Below are 21,136 nucleotides of genomic sequence, written 5' to 3'. Positions count from 1 at the left end.
AACGTCTCGATATCTTCACCAGTTATAAACCCCGGCAGGGTCGAAGCGAGTGGAACAAGCTAGGACAGTATATCTTAGTTTTAAAATCCATGTAATTTGTAGAACGGAACAATCAAATCAACGCAATTATAATTTTTTTTATGAAAATAAGGGACGAGACGAGCAGGACTTTCAGCTGATGGTAATTGATGCGCCCTACCCATTACAATGCAGTGCCGCTCAGGATTCGTGAAAAACCCAAAAATTATGAGCGGCACTACAATTGCGCTCGTCACTTTGAGACATAAGATGTTAATTCTCATTTGCCCACTAATTACACTAGCTGCGACGCGCTTCAGAATGAAACAGTAAAGCTTACACATTACTGCTTCATGACAGAAATAGGCGCCGTTGTGGTACCCATACTGTAGCCGGCTTCCTGTGCAAAGGAGCCTCCCACTGGTAAATACTAGAGTAATGTATTCATCTTCTTCATCTGTAACTGCATCTGTAAGTGCATCTTCAGTCATGATGGTTAGCCGTCAATTTTGGCATCCATCCCTATCATGGGCGAGATGAGCAGTTCTTAGACAGAGAATATTGTAAACGTTTTTTATTTGTAAAAGAATGTATTATTTTGTATTACTTATTAATTTCGCCTTGAATATGTATTTTGTTTGTATTATCAATGCACTAATCTCTTTCAGATGTTTAGCGATTCATTAGGTATAATGAAAATTGGTATCTATCTAACAATAGGCTATTCTAAGCTGGCCTTAAATGTAGATTTTGTACTACTTACTTACTTATATACGTACTTTATCCGTGTGTACTTGCGTATGTTTAGAGAAACGTCAGCAATACGTTATACAAAATTATTGATGATTATTTTTTATTTATAATCCAGAATAGGTACCTTTTTTTATGATAATAAGGGACGAGACGAGCAGGACGTTCAGCTGATGGTAATTGATACGCCATGCCCATTACAATGCAATGCCGCTCAGGATTCTCAAAAAACCCAAAAATTCTGACCCGCACTACAATTGCTATCGTCACCTTGAGACATAAGTTGTAAAGCCTCATTTGCCCAGTATTTTCACTAGCTAGTACCTATTTTATGACAAAAAATATAAGGTGCGTATAAAACCGATGGGCACAGCTCGTATTTTAAAACTTTCAATCGTTAGTGATCGAATCACTTGTAGTAGTAGCAGTAATATAATATTGATCAGTTTAACAATCAATTGTTTGTTTCACGTACGTTTCGCTCGGGAACAATCGTTCATGGTCGAACGCTTGCACCAGATTGCTTTGATAAATAATACTGCATCGCCTTTATTAGGACAATTATGTTCATTGGATGCATATTTCATATTGGTTGCTTGGTAACTGTTTGTAATTGTTGGTACACTTGCAAGATATTAAAAGTGAAATAAATAATTTAGTTTTTGTTTTTGATTTTGAAAAATAAAACATTATTTTTACGAAATTTGAACGTCTATAGGCGCGCTAAGCATTTTTGGGGTATTATGTGGGATATTATTTTGTGGGTATTTAATGATCCAGTGGGAGGCTCCTTTGCACAGGATGCCGGCTAGATTATGGCGGCGGCGCCTATTACTGCCGTGAAGCAGTTATGTGTAAGCATTACCGTGTTTCGGTCTGAAGGGCGCCGTAGCTAGTGAAATTACTGGGCAAATGAGACTTAACATCTTATGTCTCAAGGTGACAAGCGCAGTTGTAGTGCCGCTCAGAAGTTTTGGGGTTTTTCAAGAATCCTGAGGGCACTGCATTGTAATGGGCAGGGCGTATCAATTACCATCAGCTGAACGTCTTGCTCGTCTCGTCCCTTATTTTCATAAAAAAAAAATGAGACTTGGCTGTCACCCTGAACTATGTAGTGGACTCGTAATACATATATTTAGCTTGTATTTCGTTTATTAACCTTTGGTCTAAAGCGGACATTGCTTGTGTTGTATTATTTAACCTCTTCTTATTATGATTCTTGGATTTTTGCCATTGCCAAACAACTGGAATAGCTCAGATATCCGCTTCCAATGCGCTCTTCTCTTTACTTGCTCCTTTCTTTTATAGACATGATGAGTAACTGTTATAGTTCATAAAATATATTTAAATAAATCTTTAATATTTTTATAATATTAAGAACATATTAATGGCTTCACCTGTGAGGTTTTGTTAGTATGTTCAAAAGATTAAAAGCAACGAATGCGTTCACATAAAAAAGAAAGATTTAGGTGATCAAACGCTTGACTATAGTCAACGGGTACAAGCGGGGACAACTATGGGACAGCTTAGTATGCGTTCCGATTACATCACCATGACTGTAACGTTTTTTAACCCATCGAAGCTTAACCCTTTACAATAAAGCGTAACTAAAATCACTTTTGTGTAACCAAAGCCAGTAAGGTCAACCGGATGTATTGAATCCTATGATATCTAATAGTCTATTTTCTTTCTGGTGTTTTGTTTATTGATTTATATATATTAATTCTAAATGCATTCTCTTTTAAGGCAGATACAGCATGCAAATTATGAAATTACAAATGATTTATATGGTTTAAATGAGTGGTATAAAAAATTATCAACTTATTACCGAAAAATTATCACTATGAAATAGTTCTAGGTCACAGGTACTCCGTTATATTAAAATTAATGAATTCTATTTTGTTAATATTACAATTTTTTAATGTATGATTTTATAGGGGAATGTTATGTGTTTACCCTAAAAGGGTCTTTATATGTTTGCAACTTTCATTTAGTATTTTAGACATCCTGGAAATTGTTGAGTTATTGCGATGTGTACAAGACTATATTTATATGGAGAAACATGTGTATGGTAACACATACTGAGGAGAATATATTTTTATATTAATATATAGTTTACAGCCGCGATCATCGCTTTAGTTCATTATTTTAACACAAAATAGTTGTAGGTCTCGTTTTGTACTTATGCGTTTAAAATTGGGTTTTGAGCACTTTGTTTCGATATTATGGACAATTATGACTAAAGTGTTGATATTTGATAGTCAGGTACTTTATATTTTTTTCACATTACAAGGCAGTGCCACCCAGGCTTCTTGAAATTTAATTGAACCCAAAATTGTGTGCGGCATTCAGACTCATTAGACCAGTAATTTTCTTACATAGTGCATACTACTTCCCACTGGTATGCGTAACATCTTTGATTATTCATAACATGTTAAGGTTGACGTTACAATATTCACTACCCAGGCTTTTTGCTTTTGATGCTAACTGCAGTAAATGACTATTTTTGTTCCTTGTTCCTTGACTATTTTTGTTGTATGTCTTTCACGTTCCTTGACTATTTTTGTTGTATGTCTTTCACGTTCCTTGACTATTTTTGTTGTATGTCTTTCACGTTCCTTGACTATTTTTGTTGTATGTCTTTCACGTTGCCACTCTCAGAACTATGATTGATCTTTACTGCCCTGTGCACTATGTAATTATTTAATGAGCTGCTTAAGGCGCGGTAATACTTCAATATCCACAAACATTATTTTCTTAGAGACGATTACAACATAACACAATGAAAATATTCTGACGCAAAAAGCTGACAAAGAAGGACTTAAAAAAAATGTTGAACCGAATAGAATATTTATATATAATTTGAAATATCCAATAAAAAATTAGGAAGTTGGTTCCCAAAAATAACGCTTGAAGTAAAAAATCTCCTTATTTTCAGCTATAGAATTAGTACTTTTCTAAAACTTAAACCGTACAGTTTTTCAATTTTAATATGTAAATTTTGAGTAAACAAATGAAGATCAGGCATCAATGCCTATTTGCAGCTTAGCCACATGATCAACACAAATATTGAAGGGTTGGTTGTAGCGTTTACAATTCTAGTCATTCCGCGCCTTAAATAATAAATTTACCTCAATGTAAATATTATGTTTGCTATGTCGGTGCTGGAATTTAAAAGACTTTGCAACAGCTATCGTTTAATTTAGTAAAAAAAAAACATAGTAAATCATTTTATCTTTTACAACTTTTTTTTAATAAGCTTTTAAAATATGTTATGTGTTTGATACTTCCTTTCTTTTTAATAGTACCATAGTAGAATAGTAACAGTAAGGAGGCTGTATTGTTTGTTCTTAATGATCTATATCTAATGTTTCTTAACTTTTTGGTGTGGATGATAAGAATAATTTGTAAGTGTCGATTTAAGGCTTAAATGAATTATATTTTGACTTCAAATAAAGTTCATATCGCGTTAAGCTACGCTTTAGGTCTTTTTGCGTTTAGTTGCGACCCCGATTTTATTTAAAACTGTTATCAGATGATGCCGTTTAATAATCAGGTCACTTAATCCATAAAAAATACTTATTATTATAATGAGATGTCCAAAAACAATATGTTAACAAAATTACATAAGGTGACAATAATGCATTGTTAAAAATTCAAAATGGCCGACATTCTATTCACGTAGACATATCATAAACAAACAATGAAAGGAACCACAAAATTATAATGTATTCGTTTTGACAGACAGTAAAGTTTTAAATATTTAAATGCATATGAATTAGGTTGACCTATTGTTGAGCTGTACAATGAAAAGGAAGTACTTATTATAACATCGGTAAAAAGTTTCCATGAGATATATCGTAGAATCATAAAAGTTTATGATATAGTTTACTTAGTTTATGCGTAGAATATACCTATGATCTTATATCTAAAAAAAACAACTATAAACATTCATATTTTTAAGACTGTAATTTTATATTTGTAGACATTAAATTTATTCTCACTAGTTGATAACCCATTTATTAGAAAATTCTGTAAATAATCTAAGTGTCCATGTTATGGCATACCAAGTTTAAATTTTTAGAAATGAAAAACAAAACAAAATGATTTTCTTAGATCATATCTAGATAGACTGTGACAGCTGTGAAAGCATCGAAATTTGAAATTTTGAAATTCGGATTGAGGTTGACAGTTATCCTCTAATGCATTGCTCAAAAGAGAGGATAAATAACACAAAGTCACAACGAATCCCGAGCATAAGACGTAGCTTGTCTCGCACAGTATGAATTCTGGCCTGTTTTCATCGGATATCTAGCAGCAAGAGGCTGTGTAGACAGACACATAAATTATCTAAGCTAATTCTAATGTATTTTAATAATATTTCTTCCCTTAAAATATTTTGTTTATTTTTTATTACATAATTTTAATACAATTTGTCGATTTTGAATGTGATATAAAATTCACTTACACACAAGTCACGTTATAACAGTAAGGTCGTCCATATTTGTGCAAACAGTCTGCGATAGCAACGTATACATTGAAATGTAACCAAGAATACAAAGATATTATCAACGAACATAAACTACTCAACCGGCTCAAAATACAACTACCTGAGACCGACTTACGGCACCCATTTCTAAATCTCTATAAAAACCGTTTCCTTTAGTTCTGTTTACAAGACCTCCGACATTGGAGTCACTTTATTCTGTCCTGGCGACCTTTTTTGTCCGCATGTTTGTCCACAATTTTGTTTGCAGGTTTGAAACTAATTAGAGACACTTTTCGTTACAGTCTTAAGGGAATTTTAATGGACGATAACTTTTTCTTCGCTTCCGAGGAATGCCTTGACATATTGGCCCTTTAAATAGACCGTTACTTGCAGTTAGTTTTATATTACAATATTTCAAAAACAAGCGAAATAAATAGGTGATAATTAAGAAATTTGTTTCTTTGCAAAAGTAATGTAAAACTAATAACATTTGAATAGACAGTTTGTATCTAAACACCGTGTTTCTTAGTTGTAATACAAAGTGCACCTTTTTATTCTTTTATTTAATGTTATATCTCACTCTGTACTTTGACCATTGTGTGTTTCTGAACGAGAATAGAATCTTCTATGTTATACATTAACGGTATTGGCTATCTTTGTTAGATAAGAACTGAAGTTTTATGTACTTTGTACATATTTGCGATGTCCGTGTGACCTTGTTGTATGCAAACACTATGAGTAAAAGCATCTCATTCGGGCGTGGCATTTAATATCATTGGACTAAATTAAATCTGTAAACAAAATTTATGAACTCTCGGGTTCCGTTTGAGCGTTATTCCAGCTAAAATCCTTCCATTAAAAATAGCAAATTGTTTAGATTTCAAAGACCGATATCTGAAATCAATTTCCTAATATGCAATTATTGAGGTTGAGTAGGTTATTAACTGTAAAGTGGATCCTGTAGATGAAGCCACAACCTGAGAGTTGAACAAGATTCCAAGATTTACGAACCGTCACTCGAACGATTGGCTCAGTTGGAAGACAGCTCGGACGGAACCTGAGAGGTCACGGGTTTGAGTCCTGCATCGTTCATAAATGGCAAAAATATCACTTTAAAACTAACAAATTGTTTAGATCATTGGATTTGTAAATAGTTTCTATGAAGAAAACATTTAGAGCCATATGAGCCATTTATGAATAAAATGGTGATTTGCTGCAAGAGAAATATCACGAAGTATACATGTTTCGACTTAGAGATTTCTATTATTAGTAAAGCAGCAGTTAAATAAATTTAAAAGGTTTCAGTGTTGACGTTGACTGAGACTGGAGAAGATCTTAAAATAGACGCGGAAATTGTACATTGTTGGAAAGATAAACTAGATTTTATTACTGAGAAGTTCATTTTTTTAATAAAAGTTCTATTTTATAGTTACTAATGTTATCTCAACTTAGTTTCTTTATTTACTTGTATGAATGAATAAAAGTTCCTTATTGCACTAATAATAATGTTACAATTTCTACATAAGAGTTTTGGTAGCATAATAAGCGGCATTACCGCGACTCAGCAATCTCTTGTAATATAAAGGCGTAGGATTTTATTTAAAACTTGACATAAGGCAGATAATTTACATAAATATACAAACAATATAAAAACATACAATTTAACAACTTGAAAATAAAAAGATTAAGCATATGCATATTTTCTTGTAATAATACTAAACATTTTCAATAAAGCTTTTCAAGAGCGTCTGTACTTTTCTTATAAATAGGTACTAAGAGCATTCCACGGTCTTCAAAAAAGTTACTAAGAGAGAGTTACAACCAAATACCTACCACGCTGATGAAACGCCTAAAAACCGACAAGCAATACAAAAGCTACAGTGAGTGTGAGAGCAGTGCCTCATTGCAAATTTGGTGATGAAATAATCCCAATTCTCTCGACATGAAAAGATTATTCTATTAAGCTACATGATGTTGATATCTCGGCATTGGATTGGAACAATAATCTTCTCATTAAAAGATCAACGCTAGAAATAAACAAACAAAAACAAGAACCTAAAACAGATAGATCTGCTAATAAAATTGGTTCTCACGATGTCTGAATGCGTTCCACTTAATGAATGTTGAGCAGATGAGATTACATGGGAACTGCATGCAATTTACGCACTAATAGATCTGTGGACTAGTACAAATGTTTCTAATTTTTCTCTGTTCCTAATATTTCGATAACTTATCGGGACAGTGTCATGGTAATAATTTGTTTTCTAATTGGCAAGCTAACTTTCTTATTTGAGTTCTGTTATTAGATAAAATAGTTTGAACCCATAGCTTAGAATCAGTAAATAATATCGCTTTCTAATATGTATTAAATGATAAAATGCTTTATATAAACAGTAATTTTATACCCTCCATTTTTGCACTAGTACAATATAATATTTTGTCATAACGACAAAATAGAATTATTTCATAAAACAGATGAATGACTTTAAAAAACAGAATATTAAACACTCTGTATTCTGTGATATTAAATATATGCCATCACAGACGAATTATATTTTTTCTTACTTTTAGTTTAGCTATTTCAACTAACTAATTACAGTCTTCTGCAAAGTTAAATATTACTAAATTGGAATATAGGTACCCAATTTTACCATTGTAGGCCACAAACTACAAACTTAGATATCATCCCCACCTTCCGGATGTGTGGCGTTGCTACAGTTTGTACAGTGCGGGTTTGAAGGAACTTTCTGCCATGTAATAGCAAACTTGCCTTTTATTTCCGGACGATATGACTTGGCTACCATCAAAAACGAGCGTACTATCACTTCAAATTCCATCAACTCTCTAGTATTTAAAGAGTTTGGTGGTAATCATTTAACATTGGATGCCCTTATACGCTTGTATCTCCCCTTCTGAGGCATGATGAAATTTACTTTTACTTGCGATCCAGAATAGTTTCTCTACAACAAGTTATTCATATTTCTAACTTTACACACAATAGTCCAGTTAAGCCTAGTTCAGATAACGTCTTCATTATAATAATCAGTATTGGTGTTTATTCCTAATTGACAGTCACTTGATAAATTGCTTCTTTCGTTACCGGCGACGGTTTATAATCTACTTTCACGTTTAGAACATTACGAGTATCCATTGATAAATATATCTCGTATTTTATATTTATTGCGAACATATTTAAATACAAGTAATTATTTATTCTAGACTTTTGCGCTGTATATATTGTGAATAATTAACTGTATACTGTTATAGTCATTAAATTTAATTTCTTATATTAACTGTTAGATATTTAAAATGGAAACAGAATTGTGGATTTTATATTTACGATTGCAATAATATTGCAGTACTTTTCAACGACTTCCTTTGATTACCAATATCACTGGTTATTTTTAGCAATGATTGCAGCGTTTCACATTATTTAAAATATTTTATTAGTGCCTTTGTCATTTGGTTTGTATGATAGTTATATAGCTCCAAAGATACTGAATCATTGTTAAATATTTTATTACAGTTATTTTAGTGATTGGGTTGTATTATTTCTTTGCTGAAATTAACATTTTTAACAACATTGTTTTGCACTATGTAGGTACCTACCTAATTTCCTAATCGTTTATAACATTTTAATATTTAAATTGTAATTTTTCATGTAAGTGACGATAACGTTCTAATGAGAATAATTTTTTTTAAGCCGAAAGTGGACTGACTGAACAAACCTATAGAGATATTAAATTTGGAATGTATTTATAAGAGACCTGAATATACTTACAAATAATGATAAAGTTTGCAATAAGCTGGTTAATTCAAGTGCAGCAAACCCGGCAGATATGCTTTGCAAGGTTTCTTGGAAATGTAGGTTCATAATAATTGCAGCCCTCACGGTGAATATTAATTTTGTTGAAATATTTTAATTTTACATTAGACTGCGATAAGTGTTTTTAAACTGGTGTTGGTACAGAGGCAGGTAATAAATACATCACAGATATAAACATTTTAAATAAATTAAAAAAAAGAAGTTTTGTTTAGGTTGCAAACTATCCTTCATACTTTTATAAGTGGCGATCCAATTACGACTGGTCCTCGAGTATTGATAGTTTATGACAGCGCAGTTCGCTAGTTTCTTACATCAGCATTTACATTGACGACATATTTATAATATAGAAATAAAAATAAAACGGTTAAACTCAAGAGTTTAACCGTTTTATTGAGTTTTGAATCAATATTGATACAGTTGGAATTTGCATAATTGTACTTTTAGCAGAAACAAAGGCCCTCGTTCAAACAATATGAATGTTTTTTTAATAATTTTAACGTATGTTAGAAATTGTTTTTTATAAGATGTTGATTTTAAGACGAATAGCTTGCAAATCATATCAAATTGGATTTGATATATTAAGTAAAATTTATCACCACTTCCAAAATCGTTGACTTTTAATGAGAAGAAGTGGCACGACAAAACTCTACTATACTCTTTTAAATCAAAATTTAAAATTATTTTTGTTAAATTACTTATAAATAAGCCCCAAGAGTATAGTATAAGCATTAATCCACATATAAATATAGTACAGTATATGCATTAATCCACATATAAATATAGTACAGTATATGCATTAATCCACAATCACTGTAAATAAATAAAGGTATTATATTCGACATACTATCAATATTATGAAAATTAACAAGAATTCTTGATGACCGTATCATCCACCCATCACAAGTGGTACGCCTCCACGAGCATGATGCATGGACCAGCCATCACCTCTCTCGATCAAATTTTAAATGTCTTTAAGGCAAGTACGAGCAGTGAGACAAGTTGATATAGATCTAAGTGAGTCGCGGTCGTGCAATGCAAAGCCGTTTTTGGTTTATCCAGTACGGTACCCGAAGCGGTGCAATCTAGATCACCGTTATATTCACAACCGACATGTCTGTTTCATATTTAGCATTTTATAATGAAGTTTTTTTTTATTTAAAAAGAGTCTACAATTAGTTAAACAAAATCGTAAACAGTCACAATAGATTGGCTTGCCTTTCCTTTTTGCAGTATCTAGAGATATTCTTCTAGTTACTAGTATATTGTAAGTCTATGTAACGAAACGTCTTGGAAATTAATAATATGAACTGTCAGTTAATAATTGCAATTTGTATTACGTGCGTTAGTAATCGCTGCGTTTCGTGGTACGGGGATCACAGCTGTTTTCAAGCGCAAGGTCGTTTTCGCCGCACCGCTGCCACTGTTATTTACCGATAAAAATAGAATAGAATTGTATAAAACATTATTGATAAGAAACCGCCTTCCCACAATTAAATAACAAAATAAGTTATACAGTAAAGTCTAAGATATAACAAAACTAATTAAATAATACAATTCATTAATGAAATCAATGAAAATAGGTATTATGCGGCAGTGATTGTCACATTTGGTTGTATGTTCTTTACATATAAAAAATTATATGTCGGTACTTATGTATGCACGCAAGTACTTCTTTGGCATAAAAAAACAAAAATCCTTAAAAAACTTATTCCAGGTTGGTATTAAATACATCCAATGAAAATATAATTATACCGCATAATTAAGTTAAAAAAAGATTATTTGAGTATCATGTATAAATTATTTTACGTTAATAAAGAAAATATTTTTTTATTTTACAACTTATATACTTATTAAAATTTATATATATCTCATGCATTGGTTGTGTGGTTCTGCAGTTTATGGTAGATGAAGTATGATACAAATGGTCTAGTTGACCAGATTACATCAGGGTGATAAATTTGGGTGTCAAAATTTAGTCTATATACTCATATATTCCATAAGTATTACTTTAAAGAAATCAGGTCATTTTACATTCCAGAACCACGAATAAGATATTATAAGTTAAATAGGTCGACGATAATGTCATCAGTCGACAGGATATTGCATGCTCTCGCTATTATTATTAATTTACTCAAGTTAACTAACCCTGAAGCTCTGCCATCATCTTATCAATGTGTCTTTAAAGCCTTACAAACAACGATATGACCATGCTTGAGTATTTAACATAGAGGAGACATCATTCACAAAAAGCATGGAATAATTATATAACTAAGATACTTGTGTTTTTATTTCAATGTCAAATAAACTTCATTCAATTAAGCTTAAACTAAGCGCTTTTGATTTTCAATATAAATATTTCTTTTAAATTACTAAATCTACATCATGTTCGGAAAAAGTAGACCTCGTGAGAAGAACATACAGGAAACAAGTATTGCTATAAGATTTATATCGTCAACTTGTAGTTAAATCGCATAACATGCTAATAATTAAATTAAATAACTGTGAGAAATTTCTTCCACAGTATTTCAAGGTCGATGCGGCTGTGATTTTTTGTAATGAAGCGATCCGCAGTTTATTAAAAAAATACAAGGCACCGACTGCGGATGCCATCTCCTAATAGTTAATTACTCTAAGTATCCACGACAGTTCGTATGTAAATTATGAGTAAACTAGTTATGTGTTACAAGGCAATGTGATTTATCCGAAATTACGTCACATATTCGTATATAAGTGTAGTGACGCAAATAAATTCATATAAAATGTCTTGACCGTAACATTTCGCGTTGATAATGTACATGAGGATATTAATTTTATTAACGCTCAAACAATAAACTTTTTACTCTCAATTTTATAAATTTGTATTCAAGTTGTATGTCTATTCTCCTCTCGGCTACCCAAGAAATCATTGTTCTTGCAGCAGTACTATTCAGTTAACATACACACGATGCTTCTCATCCTATGGCCCTATTATTATATTAATTCTATCGCCGTTCTATAAATAAAGTTGTTAATCGAATAAGATAGTGCGTGTCACATAAAAGTCAATCCATATCATTCATCTTTTGACCTTGTTATTGTAGATACAATCTAATGAATATGACTCTATTCATTAAATTATATAATTTTGTGAGGTTTGAAATACAATGTAGTTTTCGATTGTAATTATTGTTGACCATTGTTTAGTGTTTTCACGTTTTGTCATAGTTGAACTCAAATTCACTGTAGTGTTTAGGGCTTTGATTCTAAACAAATCCTTCAATTTGATACTTATTAACGGTCATTACTATATCGTTATTTCTCCTGACTTCTAAAGCACAGTCTACGAATCTCGCGACAGTGTGTATGTAACGGAACCGCAGCATAAGAATGATAGTTGAAGAAAATCGGTGGAGAAAAAAAGTGAAATCTGTAACAAACAATGCAGAAGTAACGATTGAAGTTAAAAATCACAAATTAGCCTAAACCACAGAGTAGGGATGGATACTTACCGTGTATTAACCTAAATTAAATTAATTTTTGTTATTGACTTTCCAGACGTATTATTTTTTTAATTAGACACTGAAGACCGTTTAATAAACAAAATTGTTTCAACAATTTGTTAAAATTTCATAAACGTACGTTATTTTATTTGATTACTTCATCCACGATGTATAAAGCACAGTGCTGCTGATAGCCTTTGAACTAGCACTGATTTATTCAAGGCAAATTATCAGAGTCTTGCTTATCTTAATAACTATAATATGATTCCTTAAATCAATTAGCTCAATATTCTTGGTAATAAGATGTAATTCTTGCGGCAAATTTCCCCAGCAACCGTTACGCCTCGAGCGATTAAATATTCGAAATCGTTGGGTATTGTACCTGCTCTTTCATAATAACATGATACATAACAAACAGCTGTTCGGCGTTTGATTGTGTTTTATAATACGGGACATATATGATATAAGATCGTTGAGGCATTCGTGAATTAACAAAGCCCGCAGCTGCTTTTTGAATAACATTCCTCGAAGAGCGTGCCATTTTTTATAGTTTTCTTTGAACGTGCCTCACTGTACACTAAACCGGCATGTGAGACGGGATTTTCTAGTGTTAATTAATCAAGCTTAGGGTAGTTTTGTCTGTGTTAAGCTTTTATTTCTTATGTGTTTGGATCATTTTAAATATTAATATCTCTCCCCTGGGGTAGTAAAGAGTCGGGTGGCAAGTTATGTGAACGCTCATTAGATATTTGAATCGATTAGAGATTCACTTATTAACGAACTACTATTATAAACTCTAATTTATCTTATAAACGGTTTAAAAGATTTTGTAAATAAAGGAGTTTTAGAGTTGGTAAGACATACATTATGGAAGTGCATATTCGTTTTGAGTGCTTAAGATAACATCAATAACTTTAGGAGGCCCTCCGAAACTTTCTAATTTTTGAAACATTCGTATTTAATGTAATCCGTAGATAAATTTGGAAATGATTTTCCTTCTCATGTTCAAGCTACTTCTATTGATGTAAGGGCTGCTGGTTCAACTGTCTTTCATATATACATACATTTCTCTGCCGTTTGGTGTCGAGACAATTGCCCCGTGGGGCCCAGAGGCGCCGAGAGTGTAATAACTACTACTAGCCTCACTAGGGCTACTGGAAAGCTAAATACCTAGCTATCCAACGCGGAAATTTTAATGATCATTTAGATGCACTTCTTCGTTGTTACTTGATTTAATCAAAGTATTGTAAATATTGTTATAAGCATTGTTTTGTTATAATAGATAAATGCTAGTTAATAGATTTTGTAAATCAATATTATGTTTAAAATCATAAGTACAAAACTTTTATAAGATTATTTTTATTTCAGAAGTGCAAGCAGTGGAATGCCATCTTCATAGCACCCATTTTAATTAAGTAAGTAAACATTTATTTTAAACCACTTTACCCAATTAAGTCAAACTTTCGTTCCGTGTCCTGAAGTTGAGTTACTGTCCACTCTTGTATTACGTTCGCCAGTAACAAAGAACTTTCAATTTACTTTTTAAAATAATTTTAATAAACCGTACTTTCAACATAAGTGGCAGATTTGGAACGTACCAACGTTCCAAATTGTTGCGAAGGCTATGTATTCTCTGAATCGTACAATTTTAACGTCTTTATTTACATTTGTAACCGATTTCGGGGCTGGTGTAAAAAGGAATAATTATTTATTAATATTAAATACCTACCTACAATTGATTAAACTAAGGAGGTGAGATGAGATTGGAATTAGACAGCTGCTCCCGAATCGACGTTCGAATGCTAACTGACTCAAGTTAATATATTGAAAAATAAAAGATGAGGAAATCATATTGCATGGTGTCGCTTACATTGAAACCTCTGTACGATAATTAAACCGTACAAACTGAAACTAATTTAATGGAGTATATTCACTGTATAGGTAAATAGTATCTTTATACTATATACCTATAAAGTCACGGAAATGACACTTATGAATGTCAAAAAAAAATAAAAATTTTGTTGCTTATTGAATTTACCGCTACTTCGTAAAGGGTCTCTTCTGTGGCATTTTCTTACGCTTTCACCGCATCTTCAGGGCTCGTAAAGCGAATACCTCGAATTTTATCTTTAGTTCTTGGGAATAAATAAAAGTCGCAGGGCGCCAGGTCAGGACTGTATGGCAGATGACTCTTTATTGCCACCAATTCACAAAAACAAATGACAAATGAATACAATATACTACATTAAGTTACCAAAGAGGTTCTAAACATTTTCAGTGTTACCCACGTACGAATTTAAACGAACTTTGTGCCAAGTACAACCAAACTTTGGAATAGATGAATGACTTCCTTGACATGAATGAATGATGACCTTCATAAAGAGCACGTAAATATTCCTGCAACGCTCTTGACTCTTCTGGTGGTGCAGGAGAATATGGCCGACGGTGATCACTTCATATATTATATCAATAAAATAAAAAGAACGCTATTCTACAACAGACTTGGACTTGTACAGTGTACATTCAATAATACCTTACTATATTATTATATGATAATAAACCAAGTCAACAGTCTTTGTAGTCAAGTGTCAACCCAAATGTTTTTAAGAATACCCTCAATTTTATTACTGACCGCTCAAGTACTAACCAGTAATATGTATGCTAGACAAATGTTATTTATTTTCTCGTAGAACTTTTAAGTTAAATTCTTATATACGCTTTTATGTATTGAAGTAACTGTAAAAAACAATGTATCTGGAAGTAACTAGTATTAAAATACAGGCCCGGCCTAGTTTAATGCTAGTGACAACTAAAATAATATAAAATATTTTAACTAACTATTAGAAACACTACTTATGTAAAACTACAATTACTATCGTCTTACGCTTATTTCTTGTGATAACATTCATATAACGTCTTCACAGCTATAATACATATAATGTTTTATTTTTATCTTTGTATTTTTCAGCTGTTCGTATTAAATTTGTAAAAATTTGTATTGTTAAAATATAGAATAATTGATTAATGATTAGTATAAGATTGTAACATATATTATATGTAACAGATCATAGTATGGGTTTTATTTATTTATGACATATTTAACTCGCGTACATAATATTTACATCCTAAGATGTTATGGATTTGTTTACTTATATTTGTGGCATATTATTTCCGTTTATGATAAATCCTAAGTTTTATAATATTAATTACAATCTAGCCTCAGGCTTATAAGCTATTTAATTTTAACTTAATTTACTAAGTAGAGTCCACCTTCCAGTTGTTTCTTGGTTACCCCCTGAGAGTTGCATAATCTGGATATTTTTTTTGATATCATTTGATCAAAAACAGAATTTATTCAAACAAAAAAAATCTTATAACTATATTTAAAATCACTATGAAACATAAAATTAAGACTATCATTACGGGGAAGTGTACCAAGAATACTGGCAGCATTTCCGCGTTGGATAGGATGATCCATTGACCGAAATAGCTGCCAGCGCTTGGATTTCCAGTAGCCTTATTGAGGCGCGAAGATAGTTCTTTGAACATTTGTATATTTATTTGTATGTTTAGTACAACCACAAATTTGAATACAATAAGACCATAATCTGTTTGTATAAAAGAATTTTAATATTGCAAGTAAAAAAGGTTTCAATGTTTTGTACTTCTTTGTTTTAAGATGTATAAATAAGCAAAGTGTCTAAGAATTACAACAAGCATAGGGCAAAGAGTAGGGGTACTTCTATGTACTTCTTATTATATTGACATTCTTAATAATATTGCTGTTTGTTAGAAGATAAGCTGAATATATTATTAAAAACATTAATGCATCGTAAAAACCACGTATTGTAGTACACTTCTTGAAAGGATTGTTTACTTTTAAGTAGATGCCATCATGACATCATGTTATGCTCACAGTGACTCAAAAATCACACAATTTCCGTCTTTCAGAGCCGTTATCAAACATTAGGGCCCGCATTCTAGGATTGACAGGTGTTGTAACTTCCCTCTATCAAGAAATCCGTACTCAAAAGAGTAAAAACAGAACCCTATTAGTAAGGCACCGCTGTCCGTCCGTCTGATTTTCAGTCCGTCTGTCAGCAGGCAGTATCTCATGAACCGTGTTAGTTAGACAGTTGAAATTTACACAGATGATGTATTTCTGTTGCCGCTATAACAGTAAATTACTAAAAAAACAGAAAAAATAAATATTTAAGGGGGCTCCTATACAACAAACGTGATGCTTCGTGCCAATTGTCAGTTTATTCATTATAGAATAATGCATACAAACAACACAGAAAACTTTCTTCTTTATAGTATCGGTTCAGTTTACAAAAATTATTAATATATGTTAGTAATTTCATTATTAAATTCATGGATTTCGTAAAATAGAGATAAAGAGATAGCTTATCACGATAAATACGTGAGCTGACGTAATTTTACTAATAATTTGAAACAGGATATTAAATAAACCACGTCAGCATTAGTCGATGTTCCGATAAAATTAATATATTCGAAACAACCGAACTAAGAAGCGAAAGATAATTTTTTATTAAAGGTTCCATAAAATCACCATCGACCAAAGTTGGCGTCTAGTGTCAGTTATACAAAGGGAACAAGAAGATATAACAGTACGTACCTACTTTTTAAATACTTTTGTAAAATGAACAAGAGAGGGCGCTGTAATAAAACGTGAAGTAAATTTATAGTCAACTAGCTGGTTACCGGTGTGCTTCGCTTCATCTAAACAAATTTAGTATCAATATTTAAAATATTTGTTGTTACTTAGCAAATTTGTAAAAGTTCAGTCATAACAGTAAATTTTGCATTTCCCTATTCTTGTAATGAAATAATGTCACAACAGATTTGTCAAACTGTGCGTCAACAATGTACCTATATCATAGTATTATCAAATCAAATCAAAATCAGTTTATTCAAGTAGGTCACGGAAATGACACTTATGAATGTCAAAAGAAATAAAATATTTTTCTTATTGAATCTACCGCTACTTCGAAAATGGTTGTGCTAATGAGAAGAAGTAGCAAGAAGCTCATTGCCACTCTTTTATATCAAGATTTACAGATCATTTCAATTACAATATAATATGTAAAATGTAAAATGATGCAACAAATACACTCAAACGTCAAATAGTCAATGTCTTACACGAGTAAGTCAAAAAAAATAAATGTAAATTAATACAAAACTTATTGAGTACCGTAGCTGCATCATCCACATACACCATAAATCAATAAAGGTATTCTGTGAGCATTTTATAAGCGATTATAAATAAATAAACATGTATATATCCATACATATATATGTATACACAATAACCTTAAAGAATCTGAAACCCGAGTCCCCGGCAACAGGATCATCCCGCCACCACAAGCAGCGCCCGTTCACGAGAATGACGCATGAGCCAGCCATCGCCTCCCTCAACCATATTTTAGGGAAGGGGACGACCCGTCCCATGTCGCCGCCACAAGCAGTGACATTTAAGCGAGCATGATGAAACCTGTTACGAGAACTCAACAAACAACAATAAAATAATCCTAATACATCCATATAATCCTACATATCATGCAATACTCACCAAATACCTCTACTTACTATTTGACAATTCTGCTTAAACTTGTAATTAATATTATATTTTTACTAACAGTAATCAAAAGCTCAATCCTTTAGGGTAAACTTATCAAAATCACCTTATTCAGGTTCATTATCGAACAGAAATATTTTACATTTAAAAATAGTAGAAGTACACAGTGTGCAAAATTCGATTAAAATTGGTTCAGTAGTTTAGGAGTTAATTGTGGACAAAAAACGTGATACAAAGTATTATAATATATGAAGATAGTAGGACACACTCTTTGAAAATTTCAACTGCCTAACAAATGTGATTATTTATAACTAATACAAATTCGGGTACGAGACTTCAAAAGCTACAAAACCCTAGTTTAATAAATTCTTCCAGCAGTTGATATTATTGCTAAGTAACATAGGCTGTATTTAAAAAGGCGATATCTGCAGTGTGGCCTTAAACCTCATGACTAAAGTGGAATCTTTATCGAGGGGTGGTTAATAATACAAAATACCTCCCTTATTCTACTCGAGCCGACTTTACCGGAATGAGCGTTAAAACAAGCCGCTCAACCCTCAAGAAGTTTTCATTTCAAAAAATAGAATCCTTCTTCACTTTTATTAACATTGAAATAAAACAAATTAAGTTTTAGTCGAACACAGATTCGATGGTTCAGAATTTCCTGTTACTCATTACGTATAAATAGAACCGGTGCACAAAAAAATATGGCTTCAGAACTCAATTCTAGATGTTTATCATACACTAGATAGATTAAAAACAAACGGTATTTGGCAAATAAATTAAAAGAAGTTAGCATATGAACCATACACCTATGCGAGAGAGAAGAACATCTGTAACGAAGATACAGCATGAAAAGTAAAGCGAATGTATTGTTACTGTAACCAATTTTGATTCACAAGTCGTTAACGGTCAGCCAGGCTTCCATTTTTTTTTATGGAATAGGAGGACGAACGAGCGTAAGGGTTACCTGGTGTTAAGTGATCACCGCCGCCCACACTCTCTTGCAACACCAGAGGAATCACAAGAGCGTTGCCGGCCTTAAAGGAAGGTGTACGCGCTTTTTTTTAAGGTACCCATGTCGTATCGTCCCGGAAACACCGCACAAGGAAGCTCATTCCACAGCTTTGTAGTACGAGGAAGAAAGCTCTTTGAAAACCACTGTGGAGGACCGCCACACATCCAGATGGTGGGGATGATATCCTAACTTGTGGCGTGTCGTGCGAAGGTCGATTCGCTTATTATTACTATTATTTTGAATATTAAAATAGCTTACCACTTTGGACAAATTAAAATCGTTAATATCGGGCTGTCAGATCTTCTATACTCTATTATATTATAAGTCTATGAAATGAACAGAGTATAATATATAAAGTCCAAATAAAGTCAGTTATATATCAGGATGGAAACTGATTTTTCATTATTCAAACAACGTGCTAGCTCCTTATGAGTTTTAGGTTGAATGCCGTAAGTATTTTACTTATAGAGCAAAAAGCCTATATATCAGTTAGGTTAAGAACTTTTCCTCTTAATTGACTTTTTTAATTTTACAACTTTTTGACAATTTAATTGATTGTCCCGAGCTATTAAGTTCGTTAAATTAAATACCCCTGTTAGTCTTTTGCGTTACTATCTTCTTATAACACCACTAGTTATATCCAAATACAGGCAAAAATCCTACTTGTGGCGAGTGAGCAGTACCTTTAATAAAGTTGATGAGCGAGTAGGCTTTGACCTATTCTGCACAAGTGAAGCATCGGCCAGACAGTTACTGAGTAATGAAATATTTGATTAAATTTAGTTATCTACTACTAGTTCGTAACTATTTTAAACTAGTAATTTGCTTTACGTGAGCACCTATAAAATTATTTTTTGAAATGATTTGTGTAAATGAAATAATTGTTCTGAATATATAAAATAAATTGAGAAAATTTACTTGTCCATCTAATGATTATGATATGTGTATTAAATATTCAAATTGTAATTCCATCACTGACAATTTACCTACAAATTCAATTTGCTCATGTGACAAGCTAACAAATACGTCACACGTATAATGATAGTATTATCGCTAGATATTAATAATTCTAACGTCCTTGTGGAACTAAAGGTGTTGTTTCACTGCCATGCGGTATCGCAACGTTCAGAACGCAACTGTTTTAGCTTGCGGCACTTTATTTTTAAAGTTTTTTGGGTGAGAGGGTCAAACGAGCGGACGGGTCATAGGTTAGGTCAGAGGAAGCTCAAGATTGTTGCGGACCTTTTAGGTCTTTCTGTCTGTTTTCGTAGTAGGTAAATATATCGTATTGAACTGGTAACACCGCACTACGATAGTCATCTCATCCATTTCATTCCAGTTTAGTTGTCAGTTCTTGAATGTTTCTTGAACACCATACTGTTGAGAAACGCCATACAACTAGATGTTTAGGATTACTTATCTTAATTTAAGGATCAGGCCAAACAGGTCTTTGGGACATTCCCCATGATAAATATTTTTGATAGCATAATAATAAGTGCCATTAGAAATCAGTATAAACCTCAAGGATTTAGAGCTAGAAGAAAGTGTGGGCTGTAAGTAACTGTAAGTCGGTCAGTAATTGGAGATAATTGTCCAACCCATTACTATTAACTAGTTTAGTTTGTTGTTTATTTGACTAGTTAAAGTAGTTTTTAATGTTTAAGCATTATCATCATCATCATCGGGGAATCTATTACTATGGCTAAACTATCTGCCAGTCCAATTGTTTACAGGATGTATCTAATAAACCGCAAAATTGAGCCATCTGAAATTTTGACAAAGTATGTACGACCATTGTTATTATCAACAAACAAAAAAAAAATTACAATGGTGCATTTCAAATTCAAGAGTGTTTTGTTGTGCAAATTGATATTCGTCGTTTATTCAGTTTTGAATCTTAATTCTTGTTTTGGTTAGCGACTATTCTTTACGATATAATATTAGACCATCGCTGAAC

General features: G+C 32.3%; 1 protein-coding gene across 1 annotated transcript in view; it reads left to right on the top strand.

Moving 5' to 3' along the window:
* LOC126969541 (protein windpipe) overlaps positions 1-21,136 on the top strand; it is a 66,461-nt gene that overhangs the window by 20,314 nt on the left and 25,011 nt on the right. Inside the window, exon 2 of the mRNA XM_050815035.1 lies at positions 13,931-13,977. The gene's annotated coding sequence lies outside the window, so the exon portion shown is untranslated. The remainder of the gene's footprint in view (positions 1-13,930; positions 13,978-21,136) is intronic.

This window comes from Leptidea sinapis, chromosome 18 (assembly GCF_905404315.1).
Source record: "Leptidea sinapis chromosome 18, ilLepSina1.1, whole genome shotgun sequence".
NCBI classification, from domain to species: Eukaryota; Metazoa; Arthropoda; class Insecta; order Lepidoptera; family Pieridae; genus Leptidea; species Leptidea sinapis.
This window is presented reverse-complemented; position numbering and strand designations above follow the sequence as displayed.